General features: G+C 49.6%; 1 pseudogene; it reads left to right on the forward strand.

The window, feature by feature from the left end:
* The first annotated feature begins 3750 nt into the window (after positions 1–3750).
* On the forward strand, positions 3751–4436 carry LOC121835432 (annotated as a pseudogene).
* The last annotated feature ends 317 nt before the right edge of the window (positions 4437–4753 follow it).

Here is a 4753-nt window from a genome sequence, read left to right on the forward strand (position 1 = left end):
TCAGCCCTTTTGTGTTATGGGACCATACTCGACCTTCAAGACTTCAGACTTCGAACAGTCGCTCATCAGACTTCAAGACTTCAGACTTCAAGGCTTCAGACTTCGGACTTTAACCCTTCGGCCTAACCCCTTAGCCAACATACCTTAGAAATGCAGCTTTCCGGAAAGCCGCGACAGACCAAAATGTATGTAAAGCGTTTACTCAAACCCTCAGTAAACCCCTCGACTCGTGCCCACCATACCCCGAAAACCAGCATATACCCACTTTTCGGAAACACCCAGGGTGGCGGGCCCCCGTCTACCACCCAGGCCCCGAAGATGGCAGCCTCAGGTTCCGTCAAACAGACACTCAGGGTGACCGGTCACGGAGGCGTCGACACCGGCGGTGGCAAAACAATGAAGCTCCGCAACGCCGAAGGGGCTCCGCGGGCTTGACAGGCGTGGGAACTTCCACCCCCGCAGCGGCAACCTCGCAGAACTGGTCGGGCCCATCCATGGCGGGAGGACCTGCTTGGAGCAGGCCCCCATGCCCATAGAGTTATTACAATAAACGCTAGAGGCTCAGCTGGCGCTAGTGTGCTGTTGCATTTTGAAGCAGACAGCAAGCAGTCAGATATTGACTTCCGGTAATCCATTTCTATGGGAAAAAGCGAGTGCATCTTCTCTCGGCGCTCGATTATAAGAGCGAATATCATGAATAATTTGTACGTACTAGGCACATGGGAGCATTTCTCAGTCATGTAGACGAAATAATTGGTCAGTTACAGCATTTTTATTTGAAATTTGTGGTATGAAAAACGGTGTTAAAACCGCTTCGTACGTGTATTTATGTGCACTGTCGGACACTGTTAGCGCGAACACGGCGTCGACGTTTTCCAGTGTGGGGGATATACGTGTCAAACGAACGAAGGGCATATGGAAAACCAAGAGAAACGGCAAGAACTACGCAGTGACACTGGATAAGCAACTCCTTGTGCACGCAGACGATCAAAATAAATTGAAAGCCACGTAATATAGTCAGATTTGCAATAAATAAGTACTGCTTTATTCTTTCTGCTCATGAATATGTGCGAAGATGCTTGTTCTGGGTTCAAATCATCACCCGAACGCTCCAAATCTTTGCAAATAGGGGGAGCCAGAGAGCAGGTGCCCGTTAAAAACTGCCCGACATAGGAAATAATAAAACGACACAACTTTTCTTCTCACGTGCTTTATTTTTTTGCGTTCGAATGTTTCTTTAACCGATCGTAAAGATGCACGACGAAGTCATTTTTATCCAATGAGAGGACGGTCATATTAGCAATATATAAGCACCACCGAAATGCTAGCAAACCTTGAACACACTCTATATTCCTTTCAAGTGTTAGTTTGCTTAGAATCGTCGCTCGTTTTCACATACCTTCCTTTAAATAGAGGTTTGGGCCTGAAATAGAGCGAAGTTTAACATCACTCAGTGGTGAGGAAAAATGCTGTAACTAAAGCAATTACACTTTCGCAATACCAATAAAGGTACATACTATCCGGTACAACCGAAATGACAAACGTTATTCATGTTATTTTCCGGCGAAGGGACAAATTCACGCCCGTTTTCCCATAGGAATACACAGGGAGGATGGAAATGTAGACTGCATGCTGTCTGCTTCAATTTGCAACCGGAAGTCCCGTAGACACTAGCGCCACCTGAGCCTCTAGCATTTATTGTAATAACTCTATGTTTATGCCACACCCTGTCTACATGGACGGCGTGTCGAGAGGAACAGACGGTCGATTATGTGTCGAGGCGGCGTTGGAGACGCCAGCCGAGGTTGTCGCCCACTCAACCGGACCAGAAAGTTCCTCAGCCGTTCTGAGGGCATACGTTGCCCGCGGCAACCGCCCTTTGGGACTGCCAGGCACGTGTTGGCTTTGCGGGGTGCCCATATTACATCTGGAGACCCACGATGCTGGCCCACTTCACACGGACCTGCTGGGCACATTGTTCCCGACTGCCAACCTGGAAGCGGCTGTCCTACACCTGTGAAGAGGTCGTCCCGATCTTTGTGCGCCTGCACCCTTGGGCCCCAGGTTGGGCGCCAATTTAATGTGGGTCGCATATTAGGTTAATGCCGCCCGATTAGGCCGCACTCTGTTTGCTCCCCAAGAAATCACACAACGGGAAGTTTGGAAGCAAAAGTAAATTGCCTTAATATTTTCTCCGGTTGCCTGGTGCCTCTCTTGTTCTGGTTCCTGGGAGACGGCCTGGCCACCGGCCGCCTGCCCTGAAGCAGCGGAGTGACGGGGAAATATGACGGCCGTCAATCGACAGCCCTCTCCAGCTCTCGGTCCCTGGCGTTTCCCTCGTGCCTCACGTTCTTCTTGTTTCTCGCGTTTGCTCCCGGCTGGCTCCCGCTCCTGACTCTCGGCCGTTCTCTTCTTTTTATGACGCCCCCTGAAAGCTCTCAATTGCCATTTTTCACGCTCCGTAATCAAAGAAATGGAATGGTGTAATTCAGCCATTTCTGGAGGGAGAATCGGCCCAGTGTTTTTATTTGAGGAGTGAAAAGGAATAGAATTGTCGGAAACACTAATTCCCCGGAATGGACTTGGAATAGAATGGTGTGCCCACACTGGTTGGGACACGGTCTACTCTATTTGCAGGGATACTTTTTACGCATGTGGTCATTCTGGCCTTTATTAGCAGAATTTATTATTAAAATATAAAAAAAGCAATGTAAAAAGTCAGGCACTGCCCGGCGAAAATAAAATAACTAACTTCAATAGAATGTTCTGTAAATCTATTATGCTATGCAGTATAGCAACACCGCATTGCAAGATCTCCACATTTCAAAATGCCTTTAGGAAACAGTGGTTGAAATCTCACCTCATTCAAACAGAAAATGAAAAGGTCGTATTTTTCTATACCGGCTACATCATAATTTAATATGGCATCTCTCACGCGGAATGGCTAGGCATAAGAGCAGAACGAGGGCAACAACCAGGGGAAGGACCAAAATCAGTATCATTTAAATCAAGGTACATATAGAACCGGCTTTACTAGGATGATTTAAATCTAATTATTCCTGCACAAACAATCTCAAGATATATTTTTTAAAGTTACCATTTGGGTAAATTCAGTGATTCGTGTTGTTTCTTATTATAATGAACACAAGCTTTCTGAAGATGACTCACAAATGAGAATGAAACGAAGGAGAGTGATGCACCTGGGTCACAGAGTACACCCAAAACTCTCCTCTCTTAAATTGGACACATTGTGCCACAGGCGTGGACAACAAGCCTTCAGGATATTTGCAGGTATTCTGTACCCCTAGGGCATATAAATATATGAAGGATATTTTTCTTGCCACTTGAGAGGATTTAGGACAGTGTCTTTTGTGCCCACGACTGTTATTTGTTATTTAGACATGGACCGCCATTGATTGTTATGGGCCACTTGCATTATGAATGATTTTTTTATTAATGGTGGTATTCACATTAACAATATACGACTGTAACAGGGGGTAAAAAGGAGAAACTAGCAAGCGAACTTTGGTCTTTAATGGCAATTATGTGCAATGGAGTAATTTTGTTTTCAGTTCAGGCTCAAGCATGAACGACAGAGAGAAAGGGACCGTAACAAGCTACGCGGGATGGGGCATGAAAACTCTTAGCATCATCATTTAGTCGCCGACATCCGGCAACACAACAGCCCCTAACCCAGCAGCACCTTACCAGGCAGCTTGCAACGCAGCGGCCCGTTACCCGCAGCTGGCAATGCAGCAGTCTCTATCCTATCGTTGTCAACACAGCAGCCTTAACCCAGCAGCTGGCAATGCAGCAGCCCCTCACCCAGCAGCGGCAACGCAGCAGCCCCTAACCCAGCAGCAGGAAATGCAACAGCCCTCAGCCGAGCACCCGGCAAGTCAGCTGCCTTTCACCCAGCAGCCGGCAATGCAGCAGACCCTCACCCACCAGCGGGCAGCGCAGCAGCCCCTAGCACAGCAGCTGGCAACGAATCAGTACCTACCCAAAAAGCCGGCAACGGAGCAACCCCTAACCTAGCAGCCGGTAAAGCAGCAGCTCACTACCCAGCAGCCGGCAGCGCTGTAGCCCTCACCGAGCAGCTACCAACGCAGCAGCCCCTAACCCAGCAGCCGGCTACGCAGTAGCCACCCCCCCCCCCCCCTAAGACGCAGGCAACGCGGCATCCCCTCACCAACCAGTCGGCAACCCAGCAGCCACTATCCCAGCAACCAGCAACGAAGGCGCCCCGAACTAAGCAGCTCACACCCCAGCCGCCCTTCACACAGCAACCGGCAAGGCAGCAGCCTCTCACCCAGCAGCTGGAAACTCAGAAGCCCCTCACCCTGTGGCAGACAATGCAGCAGACCCGAACCCATCTGCCATCAACGCAGCAGCCGCTAACCCCAAATCTAGCAGCACAGGAGTCCCTCAATTAGCCGTCGACTCCGGAACAGCCCTTCACCCAGCACCCGGCTTCGTAGCAGCATCTAACCTAGCAGCTGGAAACGCAGCAGCACCTAAAACAGCATTTGTCAACGCAGCAGCTCCTAACCCAGCAGCCCGCAACGCAGCAGCCCCTAAGTCTGCAGCCGGTAATGCAGTCGACCCTAAACTAGCAGCCGGCGATTCAGCACCCCGCAACTCAGCAACTGGAAACTCAGCAGCCGGTTTCTGAGCAGCGGGTGAATCAGCAGCCCATATCCAAGCAGCGCAGAAAAACGAAAGATAAATTAGCCGGGGAATAGGAAGGCTT

This window comes from Ixodes scapularis, unplaced genomic scaffold (genome assembly GCF_016920785.2).
Source record: "Ixodes scapularis isolate PalLabHiFi unplaced genomic scaffold, ASM1692078v2 PGA_scaffold13__105_contigs__length_92229423, whole genome shotgun sequence".
Lineage (NCBI taxonomy): Eukaryota > Metazoa > Arthropoda > Arachnida > Ixodida > Ixodidae > Ixodes > Ixodes scapularis.